The 20766-nt window shown below is 40.9% G+C and overlaps 1 pseudogene; it reads right to left on the bottom strand.

Annotated features, from left to right (window-relative positions):
- Nucleotides 1-5726: 5726 nt before the first annotated feature.
- Nucleotides 5727-15012, bottom strand: LOC136309402 (lariat debranching enzyme pseudogene; annotated as a pseudogene).
- Nucleotides 15013-20766: the final 5754 nt, after the last annotated feature.

The following is a 20766-nucleotide window of genomic DNA, read 5'->3' as shown; positions in this document are numbered from 1 at the left end:
TCTGGAGGATCTATTTATTAATGTTAGTGGGGTACTAAAATCCTCTACTATTATAGTATTGATGTTGATCTCACCATTTATGTCCTTCAAAATCTACTTTATATATTTAGGTGTTTCTATATTAGGCACATAAATATTTACAATGGTTATATCTTTCTGTTGGATTGCACTCTTTATCATTAGGTAGTAACCTTCTTTGTCCTTTCCTATAGCCTTTGTTTTATAGTCTATTTCATCAGATATAAGTATTGCTACTTCAGTTTTTATTTTATTTTCATTTGCATGAATACTTTTTTTATCCCCTCACTTTCAGTCTATGTGTATATTTTTTTATGAGGTGAATCTCTTGTAGACAACATATGTATTGGTCCTGTTTTCTTATCCATGCAGTTACAGTATGTTTTTTGATTGGAACATTTAATCCATTTACATTTAAGTTTATTAGTGATTTATATTTATTTATTACCATTTTATTCTTTAACTCTACAATCCTCTTTTTTTTAGATTTTTTTTGTTGTTCTTTTCAGAGCAGGCCCCTTAATACTTCTTGTAGTACTGGTTTGGTTGTAATGAATTCCTCGAGTTTTTAAAAAATTTTTTGTCTTGGGAGCTTTTTATTTCTCCTTCCATTTTAAACAATAACCTTTCTGGATAAAGTAATGTTGGTTGTAGGTTTTTCTTTTGCATCACTTTGAATATTTCTTGCCAATCTCTTCTGACCTCAAGTGTTTCTGTTGAGAAGTCAGATGTCATCCTTATGGGGGCTCCTCTGTGGGTAATTAACTGCTTTTCTCTTGCAGCTTTTAGTATTTTTTATTTGTCTTTTAACTTTGACACTTTAATTATGGTGTGTCTTGGTGTAGGCCTCATTGGGTTTCTCTTTAATGAGACTCTCTTTGCTTCTTGAACTTGTGTGACTTTTGTTTCATCAATTTAGGGAAATTTTCAGCTATGATTTCTTCAAACAGTTTCTGTATCCCTTGTTCATTCTCTTCTCCTTCAGGAACCCTTATGATGTGGATGTAGTTTTTCTTCTTGTTGTCATTGAGCTCTCTTAGAGTTTACTCAGTCTTTTTGAGACTCTTTTCTTTTTGCTGCTTATCTTCTGTGCTTTCTTTTATCTTATCTTCTATATCGCTGACTCGATCCTCTGCTTCATGCAGCCTGCTGTTGATTTCTTCTAGCAAAAACTTCATTTTTGATATTGTATTTGTCATTTCTGACTGGTTCTTTTTAATGATTTCAATGTCCTTCTTGAGGCTTGCTATATCTTTATTTAGTTGCTCATTATGTCCATTCATTGTTGCTCTAAGATCATTGGGCATACTGAAAATCATTATTTGAAACTCTGGATCTGGTAATTTGGTTACTTCCATCTCATTCAGTTATTTTTCTGGGGATTTCTCACTGATTCATTTGATTCACATTTCTTTTTCTGCCCATATTGTCTGTGTATTACATAGCACTGTCTGATTTTGAAATTTTTGTGTAGTCCTTATGAAGAATATGGACTTGGTGGTACTGACCTTCAAGCTACTTGTTTTGTTTTTTTTCTTCTTTCTATGAATGCTTCTTGAGGGTACTATTTTCCCTCCTGTTGTATGTGTGTATTAAATGTAGTTGGTCCTTTCATGGGTATGTTTATCCCTTCAGGCTGTATGGCTCTTTGGCTCAACCTTGATCATGTGTATTACATACTGTGCAATATATATATCTTGTTGGGCATATTTATTCTTCACAGTGCCTGGTGCCTGGTAGACTCCATCTTTGGGTCTGCTGCTTGTGTAGGTAGCTGTGTCTAAGGTTCTTGCTATTTGTCACCCACTACCAGTTGTACTGGCTCTAGATTTTCTTTGGTTGGTGTCAGCTGTTGTTTGTGACTGATTTGGGCTACCTCTCTGCAGCTACTATACTTTTTGCTGCTTATGTCTACATTTTTTTGTGGATAGTGTAGGAGGGGCCAACCTTTGTATAAGGATCAGCTTCTCCTGCTTAGAGATGACAGCATCTCTGTAAGATTTGTTCCTACTTTAAGCTGCTCATTCTGCTCTTGCAGCTGCCTGGTTTTCCCACAGAGTCTTCTGTAGAAAGACTGTAGTGTGGGCTCAGACTGGCCTCACCCAATCAATCCCTCTACAGGTTGCACATTTGTTGGGTTAGGGCAGCTGAGGTTGTGAGTACAACATTAGTGGGACCCTCTACTTCAGGGGTCTCTTGATCAGGAGCTCAGTATGGGGAATGTGGCCCCTACTCTAGAGTTTAATCCTTCAGCCACTGCTAGATACTCAAATTTTATTTCTCCTCAACAAGGTGAGCAGCAGGTTCAGATCCGGTGTTGCCGATAGTCCCCTCTGCAGAAATTATTTCAGCTGGTGAGACCCTGGACTCAGGGAGGAAGACTGAGAGAGTCCTCTCTTGGGCTCACTGTGCTCCCCTCAAAGGTGACTAAGCTTCTCAACTAGATCCAACTATAGACTCACATGGACCTCCCTGATAAATGTCTATGCTCCTAGCCTCTGACCCTTTTCCCTTTGGAATCTAACCCTGCACAGCTGAATATCCATCACCTAGGCCTGCTAAATGTGAAGCTCCATTTTATCCAGTGCACAAGAGCCACTGTGCAGGTGCTGATAACAGTGAGTGGAACTCGTCTCAGCTGAGCCTGATGTTAGAAGCCTTTCTTTAGGATACCTCTCCTGCAAGGGTTGTTAGGTTCTGAACTGATGCTTTCCACAACTGGCCCCTGGATGTGCCAGCACTGCGTCTTCCTGACAGAAACCTGGCGCAGATCAGTGGCAATCATTGCCCGTGACTGGGCCTTCAGCAACTTACTTGGAGCCAAAAGCAATCCAGAGTTTGTGCTGCCTCTGCTGGGCCCAGGTGCACATGGAAATATCAAGCTGCACACCTAGGCTGGCTTTTACCCACACTGGGTCTGAGGGAAGGTCCGCTTAAAAGGCCAAGGTTTTCTGAGTCCCATCTCCTGTAGCTTCTGTCTGCTGGCTGCTTGTTGGGCTCCCCCACTGAGAAAAACTTCTGGTAGAGTCTAGAATCTTCAGCAATTCAGGAATTAAGAAGGGTGATGTGCGTGGCTCCACTCCTTGGCTGCAGGTTTCAGTCTGTCTACACTTTTTTTTTACAGACCTCAGTAGGCTGTGGCCACAGGAAACTGGTGTGTGTGGCCTCTGAGATCCAGGGTATGGTCTGCTTGTAGTCTTGACTGTTTATACTCAGTCTTCAGTGAGGTGTAAGCACCTGTCTTAGAGTTGGGATCATGTGGGGGAAAGCTTTGACCTCAGCAGTAGAAAATTGAGTCACTTACATGCCCCCTGCTTCCTGGCCTCTCGGATTGACCTGTCATCATGACTGGGGTGGGAGAGACTCCCAAGGGCGGAGCAGTTGCTTTCCCTCAGGCTGATGCCACACAGAAGGGTTGCTCTGCCCAAGAAAGATGGTGACTGCAGTATTGGAGAATCACTCAGCACAGGGGTTCCAGTGGCCATCCCTCACAGTGTCTCTCTGTGAGCCTCCAACTTTATACTCTCTTCCTGCAACTCCAGTCCTCTCAGCTTTCCCTTTACTAGAGCCTCGGGTAGATGGCTCTGAATGAGATTTTTCTGTGTGGACCCTTTAAGATGGAGCCTGCATCTCTGAAAGCTGTCTTTCCTGCAGACAGAAACCCTGCTCTTTTTACTGCCAAATGTTATTTGGGCGCCTCTTCTAGGCTCTGGGACTCTAGACTTGGGCTCCGGTCCTGGGGCTAAAGACCCACACGTCTCAGGGCGACCTTCCCCACAGTGAGAGTCCCTCCAGACCCTCTGCCCTGCTTACTCATGGGAGTGGCAGCCCCTCCCATGTCTCTGCCCTAATCTATTAATTTTACTTTTATTGCCTATGCTTTTGCTATCACATCCGGAGTCATTTTCCAATATCATGAAATCTTCCCCCTATACTTAATTCTAAGGGTTTAATAGTTTTAGGTCTTACTCTAAGATCTGTGATTTATTTTGAGTTAATTTCCAAATGTGGTATAAAGGCCCACATTTGTTCTTTTGCATGCGGATATTCAGTTTCCCCAACACCATTTGTTAAAAAGATTGTCTTTTCCTTATTGAATGATCTTGATACCATTATCAAAAATAATTTGCCCATATGTATGAGGGTTTATTTCTGAGCTTTCCATTTCTATTCTGTTACATTGATCTATGTGTCTGTCTTTAAGCCAGTATCACACTATTTTGATTACTGTGACTTTGTAATAATTTTTAATTCAAGAAGTGTGAAACTTTAAATTTTACTCTCCTTTTTTTGAGAATACTTTTGCTCTTTAGCATTCATGAGATTCAACATAAATTTTAGGAAGGATGTTTTATAATTCATGCCAAATACACTATTGGGATTGCTTTAAATCTGTAGATTGCTTTGGGTAGTATTAACATTTTAGCAAAATTGCTTTTTTAGTAAGCCACCTCATTCCTGCACTCAGTTGTGACTGGTCTTGCTCAGGTCAGAGTCTCTCAATCAATTTTCTGGTGTTCAGATCTCTGGTCTTCTGCTCTTTTTCATGCCCTGTCTGAATGGGCTGGGGGAGTGCTTTGGGAATACAAAGACTTTCAACCAATCTTATTGCTGTCAGCCCAAACTAAACCGTTAGACTCAGTGATATCTGGTTTATTCAATTCTTGAGAATTCCCAAGGTTCTGTTTTATCAAATTTTTGACACATAATTAGTGTACTTATTGGATTTCCCATTACTGATTTAGGCTTCATCACTCAATGGCATATTCAACCATTTTTAATTCATTGCTTTCCAGTTTCCAGATTTTGTTGACATCCCTCATATGTTCTAATTTTTCCTTGGATTTTTTTTTCTTGAAGATTAATAGATTTTAATTCTTTTTCTTCTTATTTTAGTGAGATTTCAGGAGGTAACAATTAAATATAACAATTATATTCAGTCCACCAAGTTTACTCACAAATTTATGAATTGCATTTTAAATTAAGAAAAACACTTGAGGCTTTGGCTGGTTGGTTGGCTTAGTGTTAGAGCATTGGCCTAACTGTATATAGATCCAACATATAGGTCATTTTGGGCATAGTTCAGCTCAGTATTAATTAGTAGAAGGGATTGAGCTGCACAAATTATGCTGCCCTTCATTCTGCATAATGGATTGTTAATATAGAGTATTTTTAAGAGCCATGTAGAGAAACTAAACCTCTGTTTTGTCAGTGGGCCACCCAAGGAGGCCTTGGTGCCATCCTCAGTGCCCAGGCCAACTCGCTCCCATGAAGCCATGGCTGGAGGTGGGGTAGTGGGGAAGAGAGAGATAGAGAGAAGGGAGAGGGGGAAGGATGCAGAAGCAGATGGTTGCTTCTCCTGTGTGCCTTGGCCAGGAATCAAACCCAGGACATGTACATGCTGGGCCGATGCTCTACCACTGAGACAACTGGCCAGAGCCATCATCTTTATAGTGGTATCTTATATAAGTTTGCCTTTGTCAAGGTAGGTGTTCAATAAGTATCTGCTGAAAAAATGAAAATAATATTCATCTTTAAAAAATGAGTCCTCAAGCAAGTAAATACATGAAAATTTAATATGCCTCTATCTGAAATATACAAAAGCCTAAAGGTAAAATCAATTCTTACATAACTTCATTATTACAAAGTTAAGTCTTGAGTCAAAACCCCAACTTAGACAAATACCTAACTAAGACAAGTAAACTGCCTTATGCTGTATCATCATCATCCATTGCATCATAGATGACTTGATTTCTGCTTGTAATTTTCTTTGTTCATCACTCAGCCTTCTCAGTGGCCCTTTGGGTAAGTCTTTCCCATCTCCAGAACCCACAGCATTACCAGGTTTTCCATCTCTGCCAACTGAGAAACCCAGTGTAATCATCAGAAAACACAAACATGGAACCTGGCAAGATCCTGACACCAAAAAAGCTTGTGGAAAAGTCAGAAGCTTAATTAGAAGAAGGTTCTTTGGATGTTATATTTTGTCACTATGTGCACTGTGCACTTACAAAACTATATTTATGTTCCTCTTCTTCATCCACCATTATTTTATCTGGATTCACAGAGTACAGCCACTAGTATCTTCTCTGCAGGCATTACTATGCTCTTCATCCTGCTCTTCATATTCACCACAAGTGAGCTCTTTCTTGGCTTTCTGAAGACTTACATTAATGTCTGTGATTCCAAGTGTGGCACAAAACTCAGTTATCTGAGGATGGGTCCTATGAACCAACTGCATTTGTGTCTGTGGGTTGCTTGGCTCATAACAAGCAGCCATCATAATAAAGTTCAATGGAACTTTGAGGTCCTGATTCAGTTTTTCCAATACTTCATTAATAACTTCCTTTGTTGCACTATAATCCTGCCTTGTATGCAGGCCATTATTTTCAGGCACATTTCATAGGTGCTCAGTCACAGGAAGAAGATTGTAGCCCTGAGAACAGTGAACCATTTTTTAAACTTTATTTAGAAAATTAACTTTAACAGGGTGACATTGATCAATAAGAGTATATAGGTTGCAGATGCACATTTCTATAGCATTTGAACTGTTGATTATGTTGTATACTCATCACCCAAAGTCAAGTCATTTTCCATCACCTTATATTTGTCCCACTTTACACCTGTCCCCTTTCCCCACTCCATTAACTCAAATCACCTTCCCCCTCCCCCATGTCCCCTTCTCCCTGGTAAACACTTTACTTTTATACATGTCCACGAGTCTTAGTTTTATATCCTACCTATATGTGAAATCATACAGATTTTAACTTTTTTTGATTTACTTATTTCACTCAGTATAATGTTCTCAAGGTCCATCCATGTTGTTGTAAATGTCACTATGTCATTGTTTCTTATGGCTGAGTAGTATTCCATTGTTTATATGTACCACATCTTCTTTACCCAATCGAGGGACACTTTGGTTGTTTCCATGTCTTGGCCACTGTGAATAATGCTGCGATGAACATGGGGCTGCACAGGGAGCCATTCAATATCATACTCTTAAATAATAAGGAGGACTGGATCATGATCTATTTCTATTACCTCAAAGAAGTGTCTATGTGGTAAGCATTTGTCCAAGGCTAAAAATTTGGTGCTTTGGCAGTCTCTCCTTTAGCCTTGGCCTGACACCACAGCAAGGCTATGAACTTCACATGAAGGTGCGTGGAAAACCAGTGAGTAGGTTTGAAGTGCTCTAAAATCTCTGAGGCAGCGGGACTTCCTAATGTGTTATTTCCCACTTCTTGTCAGAAAAAGATTTAGTCTTAAGAAGTTGCTTCTTATTTTCATAATGGTATATAATTCTTGGCCAATCATGAGATAAGAGTATGTCCATAGGTTGCTTCAGCTTTTTGAGAGTCAAGGGATTTCAAGATACCAGAGATTCCACCAACTTTTATACCTTATTATTGTACCTCAATAATAACTGTTGGTGCCACCCAGCCACCATAGGGTAACTCTTGCAAATGATTTGAGGCTTCACAATTTTCCTGAATGAAGACTGTGAGAACTGGAACCTTTTTCTTTGCATAGTAACACCTGTACAAGGTCTGCATGTGGTGGTAATTGGGAGGCACTAACATGCAGCACAAGTCCACTTTGTTGTGCACCACTGGAAAGTTGCCGCAGCACAGCTGCACTGCTCCACCAGCAAAAGCGTCTCATAGATCTTTTCCAGCTCATGCGGCAGCAACTGGCCACAGCCACCTGGACCTAGTCACATCCCAATGCCCTAAAGTGGAGCAAGCCCAATTCAGAGAGCAGAGACCCCCTTTGACAGTTCTCTGGATGTTATAACTGGTCGTGACTTCAGGTTGCCTTTCTTTATTTTTTTTTTCTTCATTTTTCATTTTTCTGAAGCTGGAAACAGGGAGAGACAGTCAGACAGACTCCCGTATGCGCCCGACCGGGATCCACCCGGCACGCCCACTATGGGGCGGCGCTCTTGCCCACCAGGGGGCGATGCTCTGCCCATCCTGGGCGTCGCCATGTTGCGACCAGAGCCACTCTAGCGCCTGGGGCAGAGGCCAAGGAGCTATCCCCAGCGCCCGGGCCATCTTTGCTCCAATGGAGCCTTGGCTGCGGGAGGGGAAGAGAGAGACAGAGAGGAAGGTGCAGCGGAGGGGTGGAGAAGCAAATGGGCGCTTCTTCTGTGTGCCCTGGCTGGGAATCGAACCCGGGTCCTCCGCACGCTAGGCCGACGCTCTACCGCTGAGCCAACCGGCCAGGGCCCAGGTTGCCTTTCTATTAGCATAAGGTTATCATATTTGTGGTTGTAAACATGTCAGTCAGACCTTGTTGGGGGTAAGCAACTCTCAGGAATTAACCACCCAATGATTATAGACTGTAATCTTCATATAAGATTACAACTCTTTCATGGGTCCACTTGAAATTTCTGGCAGACGGCTATTGAAAACCACTGGTATAAAGTCTGTATTTTATTATGCTCATAGATCTGTGGATCAAGAATTCAGACAGGGCCCTGTAAGGGTGGGTTGTGACTTTTTCATGTTATCTGATGCAACAGCTGGAAAGACTAGAAGTGGCAGAATGGCTGGGGTCTGGTAAATTTGGAGGAGGATTTACTCACACATGTCTGGTAATTGATGTTGACTGTTGACTGGAACCTTGGTTAGTCAACCACAACACCTACCTGGCTCCTCTATGTGGCTAGGGGTTTCCTTAGAGCATGATGGCTGAGTTCCAAGAGCAAACTTTTATTTTTCCAAGGTCTGGTCCTGGAAACCTGGACTATGTCACTTATACTGTGTTTACATAGCCCAAATTTAAGGGAAGAAGATACAGATCATACCCTCCTCATCTCTAGATAAAAGGATTTTCCAAGAATTTTGGATACTTCAACCCATAGGCTAGGTCAGGGGTCCCCAAACTACGGCCCACGGGCCGCATGCGGCCCCCTGAGGCCATTTATCCGGCCCCCGCCGCACTTCCAAAGGGGCATCTCTTTCATTGGTGGTCAGTGAGAGTACTGTATGTGGCGGTCTTCAAAGCACGGCGTCGCTCATGTACAGTAATGTGGGACGCACGCGTCACGGCTCCGGAAGTGCACCATATCACTTGTTATGGCTAGCAGTGACAAATATGGAACCGGACAGTGACCATCTCATTAACCAAAAACAGGCCCATAGTTCCCATTGAAATACTGGTCAGTTTGTTGATTTAAATTTACTTGTTCTTTATTTTAAATATTGTATTTGTTCCCATTTTGTTTTTTTACTTTAAAATAAGATATGTGCAGTGTGCATAGGGATTTGTTCAGGTTTTTTTTATAGTCTGGCCCTCCAACGGTCTGAGGGACAGTGAACTGGCCCCCTGTGTAAAAAGTTTGGGGACCCCTGGGCTAGGTAGTGGTGTATAACATGGTCCGGCTTAGAAAGATAAACTGGGATAATCATTTTCTTTTTCAAAAATTTAAACTGAGTAATGAAAAGGAATGATCTAGTTTGATGTGGAAGGCAGAGATGAAACAGTCACATAATCTACACACAAGACCATGGACAAAGAAACGTTTGAATAAGCAGACAGTGTGAGAAAGCAGAACATCTATTGAATAGAGAGACAGTGAAGAGGGAAGGAGCAATGGAATGGAAGAAAATTCATGTTGCTCTGGAGAGGGGCCATGATAAGGCAGGAAGCCTCTGGAATGGCCCCTGTCTGGTGATTCCTGTTTAGCTCCAGTTCATTGACTTTCTTCCCCAGTTTTCTAGGTCACAGTAAATAACCATGTCCTACATGGAAATAAGATGTGCTGAATGGATAGGGCTGGAGCACAAGTTTCTTCTTTCCTTAGAATTTTTACTGACATGGTGGTTAGAGCCACTGTCAGAGAGAAGTAACTGTGTAAAATGGTTGCTGCTTAGTAGCATGGAAGAGCCACTCTGTGCTCCTTATTCCATCTGTACTTGGTCATAATAGGCTGTGAGGAGGTATGGGAAGTGGTTGCAAGGAAATACTTTATTATTTCCAAACATGGATTGTTTGATAATGCATCTTAAAAGGTAAATAGATAACTTAGTAGAGATCTGGTTTTATTCAACCGTAAGAGTTTTCTTTCTTTTTTTTTTTAATGAAGAGAGAATAAACAAAAGGTCAAAACAGATTTGTTCAACAGGGTTTCCCTGAAATTTGAGAACACCTATATTATCTGTTGTATATTGGCCACATATTTTCTTAATTCAGAGGAATACTCTAATTTATTTTTTAGTTTTTTTAAATATTTTTACAGAGACAGAGAGTCAGAGAGAGGAACAGATAGGGACAGACAGACAGGAAGGGAGGGAGATGAAAAGCATCAATTCTTTGTTGCATCACCTTAGTTGTTCATTGATTGCTTTCTCATATGTGCCTTGACCAGGGGCTACAGCAGAGTAATTGACCCCTTGCTCAAGCCAGCAACCATGAGGTCATATCTATGATCCCACACTCTAGCCAGCAACCCTGCACTTAAGCTGGTGAGCCTGTGCTCAAGCTGGTGACTTTGAGGTTATGAACCTGGGTCCTCTGCTTCCCAGTCCAATGCTCTATTCACTATGCCACTGCCTGGTCAGGCCAGAGGAGTACTCTTTTAAAAGAGATATTTTGTTACCCAAGAGATGAGGTGTTCAATGCTCTTCAATCAGGGCATTTAGAGTTCATCTACTGTTAAGAAGATCAGTATCTTCTTATCCAAAGGAATTGTTAGGCAGTCATTAAGTTACCACTATCAAAACAGCCTTGACTCCAATAATATCATTATCTGATTAGAGAGAAAAAGAATTCCGAGTTCTGAAAAATACTAGTACAGGTCTTTTTCTTATGTAGCTCTTCTACCAAAGACTCACTTATAATTCTGCCAATAGAGTAGATTGTTTTGAGCTGCTCTTGCTGTGACAGAAAATATGTAAAATCAGGTCAGGGGAGGATTGTACCTGTTGAGGGGGTCATTCTTTGAAAAATCCCTAGGCTTTTTTTATTTTTCTTTTTTATACATTTTCTCTATGATATACTAACATTCAATACTTATTGCAGTTAGTTAACCCAATCATTGTGCCAAATATATAATTGTTCTTTCTTATGTAGGAGGAACATAGAATAACAGTGCCCTAATTTTGCATGTCTCTATTTTATAATGACAGGCTGTCATCTCCTATAATTTACCAGAAATGATGAACAATTTGTGTAGGCTGAATGTAGTTGCTTAGTTACCACCTTCTAAAATTTTCTTAAATATAATTGCTTCTCTGCCAGGGGAAATGGTTGATCCAGCTAATTTGCATTGACCACTCTTTAAGCAGCTCAACATATTAAATACCCTTGTGCTTTTTATTTCAAATTATTTGCTTTTAAAATTCTGTTAAGGTAAGTCACCTTTGTTATGATCATTATTTGTCTTTAAACAAAGTGAGACTTCCAAATGATTGTATATGTCACTTCCCCATTGTTTTTCTGTATCTCTTTTCACATTGTTGTTTCAGAGTCAAGGCTAGAAACTTGTGAAGAATCATGAAAATCTCTAGTTTCTCTCTGACTAATTCTAAATGCTTTCAAACAACTCCAATCTGGCTTAAACTGTGTATAAAAATTTGTACCATACAAATATTCTCTTGGCTTCTCTCCAGACTTTTGAACATTTATATTGCTATATAAGAAAGTGGAATCTATACAGATACTTAGTACACAAGTTTGCTTTTTATACTTGTGTTTACTCATGTACACTGATTTGAGGGAGAAAATGGTTAAAAGCTAGATTTCTGTTAAGTACCATATTTCCCCATATATAAGACTCAACCTTTTTTGAAAAATTTGTGGTTGAAAAACTGGGTGCATCTTATACAGTGGTTGTAGATTTTTTTACTTGCATTTCCTGCTTTTTCGCATGAATGAGTTGTTTGAATTTTATAATGAATAAAACTTGAGTTCAATAACTTTATGTAATACATTTTTATTTTCAAATTTTGGGCCCCAAAATTAAAGTGTGTCTTCTACATGGGAGCATCTTATACATGGAGAAATATGGTATTTACAGTATTTATAGTTAGAGTTGCAGGATAATATTACAAATCATCACTTGTTGTACTATTTCAAGTCTACCTCATAGTTGCCCACTTTTTCCCATTTTGCAACAAGAACTTTAATTGATGTTTAGATAATTCACAACTAAGAACAAAGCTGACTTACTCTTTAATCTAAGTTTCAGGTGGGGATGAAAGAGAAGAGACCAGAAATAGCTTTGAGGAAATGAAGGAACATGTTTCTATTTCTGCCCCCTAACCATCAAACTTTCCAAATCACATCCAAGCTAGAGGAGAGGAGAAAATTTGGAGAAAAGACAAAAGAAATTAGAAGCAGTGTAGTGACTTCACTCTCTGAATGCCACCCATGTCTGTGTGTCCACCCTTTCAAATCTCCTTACCTCTCAGGATCCCAGAGAGGAGAGTACCAGGAGAAATCTGGAATAATGGCAAGCTCCACGATGGCTAAGCAAAGGGGCAGAATGGTACAGATGGAAATGAACAGGCCAGTGATACACCTCATCCCCCACAAAACATTTGTGTGTGTGTGTGTGTGTGTGTGTGTGTGTGTGAGACAGAGACAGAGAGAGGGACAGAAAGGGACAGACAGAAAAGGAGAGAGATGAGAACTATGAATTCTTCATTGTAGCTCCTTAGTTGTTCACTGATTTTTTCTCATATGTGCCTTGACTGGGGGCTACAGCAGAGCCAGTAACCTTGGGCTCAAGCTAGTGACCATGGGCTCAAGCCAGTGACCTTAGACTTCAAATCACCACATTTTGGGCTCAGGCCAGTGACCAAAGGGTTGTGTCTCTGATCCTACACTCCAGCCAGCGACCCTGCACTCAGGCTGGGGAGCTCACGCTCAAGATGGGGAGCTGGCACTCAAGCCAGATGAGCCCATGCTCAAGCTGGCGACCTCGGGGTTTTGTTTCTGGGTCCTCTGTGTTCTAGTCGAATGCTCTATCCACTGCACCCCTGCCTGGTCAGGCCCCACAAAACTTTTTCATGGCTCCTGAGGCTCCTAATTTCTATAGGCCCAGTGTGGGAACATAGAAATTAGCAAAGAGTGAAAGCTGGTAAATCACATGTCAGGAGATCATCTAGCAGGGTTGAGAAGTTCTTCACCAAGGGTGCTGCTTGAACTTTCAGCAGTGGATAAGATGGATGAAGAACTGAACCCAGAGGATTGGCAGCACCATAGAGAAAAGAGATAGACAGTGGTCAAGAGCTTTGAGCTCTACCTGAGGAAGCACTAAACATCTTGAACCAAGAGAATAGACACAGGCTTAGAAAATAGAGCTAATATCCATCTCCAAGACAGAAGGCAGATTTGTTTCCTGACCAATATAATAAATATAATTGCTTTCTTTAGGGCAAATTTACTAGTAACCCCACATTCAAAAGATAGGGATTTCCTAAGCTCAGGCTTCCTCAGCTGTAAGCCCATGTGTGTTCTGCATCAGCTGGTGGGATTTGAGGAGCATGAAAAATTAACTTGAACATGAAGTTCATGCTGGCTACTGTGCCATGAATAATGTTTCTTTGTACTTGACCCAGGAGTCTTGACTGAGTCTTCTGCCTAAAATCTATGAACCTATGGCAACTTAACTTGTTAGCCTGAAAGCTGGTAAAAAGCTCAGCCTCTTCACAGTTTTTGACATCGAGAAGCAGAGTCTAAGAAGGATAGTTGCATGCCAAGGGCAATAGGAAATGCTCTTAAAATCAGCACCATTATAGACATGAAGGACAGAGGGCTGGGCTGGAGAAGTTAAACTGTTGAACAAGAGAAGCCTCAATCCCATGGATGGACAATTCTGAAGCCAGAATGGCCTTTCAAAGTTGTCCTGAGTTAGAGAGGTGGCTTGGGCCTTTATCCTTGCCTCAATAAGCTTTTGATTTCAGGCTGCTGCCAGGAAGGGAGCTTGACCTTAGGTGAGCCAGCCCTCAAGCTAGGGCCATTCCAGATGGCCCAGCTCAGCTGCCGCTGCTCCCATGAGCTCATGAAATGGATTCAGGTTGGAGAGCTTGAAGTTTCCTTTGATTTATCACTCACCTTCTTTCTAAGAAAGTCTCTAAAAATAAAATTCTGCCCTGCCCCTGTTTTTAAGGAATATCTCTTGTGGCTATATTTTTTCTACTCCCCTTTCCCATCGCCACCCTAGGACAGACTCGAGTAACATGCTTCCTTCTCTTCTGAATGACTAGGGAAGGCCTAGAGACCTCTTCAGGTTCTTCCCCTGACCCTGCCTGGGCAGTTCTTTTTTTGTTCAGGGATTCTTCCAGAACTTGAGTTTTTACTGAGCTAATTTTCCTCATTTTCAGTCTTCCATCCATTCTTGTAACATTTCTCTTCTTGCTAACATCCTGAAGGCATTCTAGCTTTAAAAAGATATTTGCCAAATACTTCTATGATGTAGGGACTGTGTTAGATACTGAGGATATAGCAGATGTATATACCTTTATTGTTTGCTCAGTAGCAGTTGATTCCATTTAGAGCTCAATCCAATCAGCAGACAACTTATAGAGTTTCTCTTTAGTGCCAGGATCTGTTTGAGACTTCAGGAAAGTATTAGTTAGAATGCTACAAGGTACAGAGACCTGACTCAAAGCGGCTTTTAAAAAAACTGAGGCCAGCTAGGTTGACTAACTGTTCGGGTTTGCCTGGGACTTTTTTGGTTTTTATCCTGCCCTCCAGGACATCCTTCAGTCCTGGAAAATCCTTGGTGGTTAGTGAGCCCAGGCCTACCAAGCATGGTGCTCTCTTCTTAGTGGTGTAAAGTACAAGATGCAGTAATGTGCTCTCTACTTTGGACAGCATGTCCTGGTATGCCTGAGACCATTGGACCCCTAAAGTCTTCAAAGATGGGGCAGGACTCTGCAGTTTCTTAGCATTTATCTTCCATTCTCTGGAATTTGGTACTTTAAGAAGTCCTCGATATACTTGATGCTTCTTGCTCATCCACTCCAATTGACAAGGAGTCATTAATATAGTGGCCTGAAAAGATGTTCTAGGCAATAATGTATAGTGGGCCTTTGGGCATTTCCATAGTTCTGTTCAAATTTTTTTTAAAAATCCTCAAATCTCTTTTTTAATCTGCAGGTCTTTTTACACACAAAACCAGTTTTTAGACACCTCTAAAATGTCAGCATGGGTTTAACTTGAGAATATGGTGTCTGATGTCTTCATGCTGCAGCCAAAACTGAGATATCAAGGGCTGTGTTTTATTTTCCGTTCCACATAAATGTGAATTCCTGATTACAAGTATTCATGTGTGTGTGTGTTTTAAAGAAATAAGAATAAACTTTTATTCTACCACTATTGAAAATAGGATCTCATAAGCTAAGTTTGATTTAGCAAATTTAAAATGTAACATTTCTGTTCATCTCAATCCATTGTGCATTTTAAACCTGCCAATGGTTTACTATTCAAAAAATGAAAGGGCGCTTTAGTATACTATGAGCTGGGGTGATGATGCTTTGGTCACAATCTTGTGGTTCCAATAAAAAGGTTATGCTATAGTTGTGAATTACCTGAGGGTGAGCTCAAAATCTTTTTGCTCCTTAAAAAAAAAAAATTCAGGACGTCACGGAAATGGTGCCGTGAGCAGCGCGTCCAACAGATCTCCCCAAAATCACAACAAATTTATCAACTAGAAACAGAAAAATTTATCCTCGGAGCATTCCGGAGTTCCACACAAACTGAAAGCAAAAGGACTGTTATCACTTGAATCTGAGAGACGAGAGTGTGGAGGAAGCTACCGCAGGGACGTTCATTCAAGCCGCGGAGGGAGTGCGCCTGTGGTGAGTCAGCCCACACTCGGGAGCGGCGAGCAGCCGCCGGCGCGCGCCCGGTCCGGTTGCAGAGCGAGCACCGCTAACGTTCCCAGCAGCCCGCACACTGCGAGTGAGAGACCCCAGCCACCGGTGCCTGGAGCACCCCATTCGCGCACGTGCCCTGGGCATCCCACGTGCCCAGAGCGCCCTACTGGCCCACACACCCAGGGTGCCCCATTATCCTGTGCCTGGTGCGCCCCAGCCGCCAGCGGTGGGGCAAGCGGAAGAGGCGCCAGGGCAGTCTTTTCTACTTGGGAGATTCTCTCCGTGGGCGGGGCACCTCACCCAGCCATTCAAGCTAACAATCAAGCGTTGGGGGAGGGGCACGCAGGCAGCCTGAAATACCTTCGGGAGCACAGTTACGGACTCAATCACTGAAATTAACTTAACCTATGAAATCTACGCACCCACGGGTTCTAATTGATAAGATCTCTCTCAGTTCAGAGATCCAAGACAAGAGGCGTGATATTTTTTAGTGCCTCTCGCTAAAGGGGCGGGGGCAACTTCTGATTGATAGAGCCTCCATATTCAGGGATAAACGCTAACAAGAGGGACTTGGCAGATAATAAGATCTATACTACACTAGTCGCAAGCAGAGACTAGTGCCTCTTCTTCCCAGCCAAAACAGGCTACAAAGTGTGGAAAGCCTGGGTTGAGTGGTCCAACTGAATGCTAGGCACTGAACAGTCACCTTGACAACAATTGACTCCCACCCCCGCCTGATTACACTGGAGGCTCTGACTGCCAGAGCCTTTCCCAAAGCCTTGCGCAGAGTGGGGATAGAGTGGGGATTTTCCAGCTCTTTGAGCCTCTTACTCCCCAGGCAGAAGCAGTTGCAGCCTTATAGCTGGATCACCAGGCTGCTAATTCAGGAAGGGGGGACTAGGAGAGAGACTCCAGGAAAGCAAACTCTCTCATCATTGGACCCTGCAAACACCAACAAGCCTTGACTACCAGCAAGACTAAGGCCAATTATATGACATTGCCATAGAATCCCATCAACTGCAAATCCCTACCTAAGTGTGACACAGGGGCAGAGCCTGGGGTACAGAGTCACCAACCAGAAAGAGGGAGAGAAAAGAAAAAGGAAGAAGTTAACCTCTCAAAATCAAGAAAAATCCACAGACTTTACAACTTGTTCCACTATTTTTTTTTGTTTGTTTCTTCTATATTATTGCCTTTATTATTATTAATTCTATTTCCTCCACCTCGGTCCTTCTATTCTCTGCCCATCTTATGCTTCCCTTTTCTTGAACTACACTACCCATGAGTGTTACATTTTATTTCTCTTCTTCATCCTCACCCTCCTTTAAGGTTATACTCCAAAACACTTAACTATCACTCTCTCCTCTTTTGTTTTGTTTTTTTTTGTTTTGCTTTATTTTGTTTTTTTCTCTTCCTTTTTTTTTCTTCCTTCATTTTTCTCTTTTTCTTATTTATTCCTTTCTATTCGTTTTTTCTTTTCTTGTTTTACTTTCCTCCCATTTAATCCTCAATCACGAACAAATTAGTTAATCTGGGACTCAAGGTTTTTTTTTGGCTTTATTTTTTTTTTGCTTTTGTTTTTGTTTGTTTTTTTTGTTTGTTTGTTTATTTTTGTGGCATTTTGGGTACTTTTTATGTTGCTTTTTTTTCTTTTTTCTTTTTGTATTTTTCTGAAGCCGGAAACGGGGAGAGACAGTCAGACAGACTCCCGCATGCACCCAGCCAGGATCCACCCAGCACGCCCACCAGGGGCGAAGCTCTGCCCACCAGGGGGTGATGCTCTGCCCCTCCGGGGCATTGCTCTGCCGTGACCAGAGCCACTCTAGCACCTGGGGCAGAGGCCAAGGAGCCATCCCCAGTGCCCGGGCCATCTTTGCTCCAATGGAGCCTTGGCTGCGGGAGGGGAAGAGAGAGACAGAGAGGAAGGAGGGGGGTGGGGGTGGAGAAGCAAATGGGCGCTTCTCCTATGTGCCCTGGCCGGAAATCGAACCCGGGTCCCCCACACGCCAGGCCGACGCTCTACCGCTGAGCCAACCGGCCAGGGCTTTACGTTGCTTTTTAACTCACTAGCATTCCTTCCAACCCAAGGTCTCCACTGTATTTAGTCTTTGCTCCACTTAATACAACAGATTTTTACTTATTTTTATTTTTTTTCTTATTATTCTCTCTTTTCCTCCTTTTTTCTGGTTCCCTCTTATCCCTCTCATTATAGTCGACCATCACTTACAAGCAAATCATCTTATGCTTGTCTAAGATTTACTTCCTTTTTTTTTTTTTTTTTTGCATTTAGTAGGTTCCTACTCCCTTTTTTTGCCCCTTGAACTCTTCACCCCAAATCAGGCCCTCTACTATAGGCAGTTTTTGTTCCATTTAGCATAATATAATTCACAGGTCATCACGATATTTCCCTGAGGAGGGCAGAGGAGGGAAAGAGAAGAAAGAAAAGAGGGGGAAATAATAAATTATTACTGTTTTTTTTGTGGGGTGTTTTACCTTTTTTTTTTTTTTTTTTACTTTTTACTCTTTATTAATTCTAATTAGTGCTATCAACAAGACCACCCTCAGATGCCAATAAGAAAGAGGAAATCGAATATTATGGATACAAAAGAAAGAGAGGTAACACAAATAGATGTGGAAAAATCTATGGAGAAAAGACTTAACATATTGGAAGCCTTGGAGCTAAATGACAGAGAATTTAAAATAGAAATCTTAAAAATACTCAGAGATATACAAGAAAACACAGAAAGGCAATTTAGGGAACTCAGAAAACAACTCAATGAACACAAAGAATATATTACCAAGGAAATTGAAACTATAAAAACAAATCAAACAGAAATGAAAAACTCAATTCACGAGCTGAAAAACGAGGTAACAAGCTTAGCTAACAGAACAGCCCAGATTGAAGATAGGATTAGTGAAATAGAAGACAAACAACTTGAGGCACAACAGAGAGAAGAAGAAAGAGACTCAAAAATAATAAAAAATGAGAAAGCCATACAGGAATTGTCTGACTCCATCAGAAAGAATAACATAAGAATAATAGGTATATCAGAGGGAGAAGAGAAAGAAAATGGAATGGAGAATATACTCAAACAAATAATAGACGAGAACTTCCCAAGCCTGTGGAAAGAACTAAAGCCTCAAATTCAAGAAGCAAACAGAACACCGAGTTTTCTTAACCCCAACAAACCCAATCCAAGGCACATCATAATAAAGATGACACAAACCAATGACAAAGAAAAAATTCTCAAGGCAGCCAGGGAAAAGAAGAGTACAACATATAAAGGAAGGCCTATTAGATTATCATCAGATTTCTCAGCAGAAACTCTACAAGCTAGAAGAGAGTGGACCCCAATATTTAAAGTCCTGAAAGAGAGGAACTTTCAGCCAAGAATACTATACCCATCAAAGCTATACTTCAAGTATGAAGGAGATATAAAAACATTCACAAATACAGAAAAGATGAGAGAATTTATCATCAGAAAGCCCCCACTCCAGGAAATACTAAAGGGGGTTTTCCAACCAGATTCAAAGAACAAAAGAAAACAACACCACAAGTAACAGCTCCACCAAGAACACAATAAAACCAAACTTAAACTGTGACAACAAAGGAAAAAAAGGGGGGAGAGGATGGAGATTAACAGTAGCAAAGGACGATGAAGTGCAGAAATACTCATAAGATAGGGTACTACAATGAATATGGTAGGTACCCTTTTACCCTTTTCATTACTTAATGGTAACCACCCTTGAAAAAACCACCACAAAAACACTTGACTTAAAAAAGGTAGCAACAGAGGAAAGAAGTATGGAACACAAACAAACAAAAACAAATGATAGAAAAACAAAAGAGAAGAATCAAACAAGACACAAAACTAACAGAAAGCAATTTATAAAATGGCAGTAGGGAACCCACAAGTTTCACTAAATGTAAATGGATTAAACTTACCAATAAAAAGACACAGAGTAGCAGAATGGATTAAAAAAGAAAATCCAACTATATGCTGCCTACAAGAAACACATCTAAGCAACAAGGATAAAAACAAATTCAAAGTGAAAGGCTGGAAAACAATACTCCAAGCAAACAACACCCCAAAAAAAGCAGGTGTAGCAATACTCATATCTAATAATGCTGACTACAAGACAGAAAAAGTACTCAGAGACAAATGAAATGGTCATTTCATAATGATTAAGGGGAAGTTGAATCAAGAAGACATAACAATCCTTAATATATATGCACCAAAACAAGGAGCACCAAAATATATAAGACAGCTACTTATTGACCTTAAAACAAAAACTAACAAAAATACAATCATACTTGGAGACCTCAATACACCGCTGATGGCTCTAGATCGGTCATCCAAACAGAATCAATAAAGATATAGTGGCCTTAAACGAAATACTAGAACACCTGGATATGATAGACATCTACAGGTCACTTCATCCCAAAGCGACAGAGTAAACATTTTTCTCTAGTGTACATGGAACATTCTCAAGAATTGACCATATGTTGGGCCACAAAGACAATATCAGCAAATTTAGAAAAATTGAAATTGTACCAAGCATATTTTCTGATCATAAAGCCTTGAAACTAGAATTCAACTGCAAAAAAGAGGGGGAAAAACCCACAAAAATGTGGAAACTAAACAACATACTTCTAAAAAATGAATGGGTCAGAGAAGAAATAAGCGCAGAGGTAAAAAGATATATATAGACAAATGAAAATGAAAATACGACATATCAGAATCTCTGGGATGCAGCAAAAGCAGTAATAAGAGGGAAGTTTATATCACTTCAGGCCTATATGAAGAAACAAGAGAGAGCCCAAGTAAACCAGTTAACTTCACATCTTAAGGAACTAGAAAAAGAAGAACAAAGACAACCCAAAACCAGCCGAAGAAAGGAGATAATAAAAATCAGA

This window comes from Saccopteryx bilineata, chromosome 6, assembly GCF_036850765.1.
Source record: "Saccopteryx bilineata isolate mSacBil1 chromosome 6, mSacBil1_pri_phased_curated, whole genome shotgun sequence".
Taxonomy (NCBI): domain Eukaryota; kingdom Metazoa; phylum Chordata; class Mammalia; order Chiroptera; family Emballonuridae; genus Saccopteryx; species Saccopteryx bilineata.
This window is presented reverse-complemented; position numbering and strand designations above follow the sequence as displayed.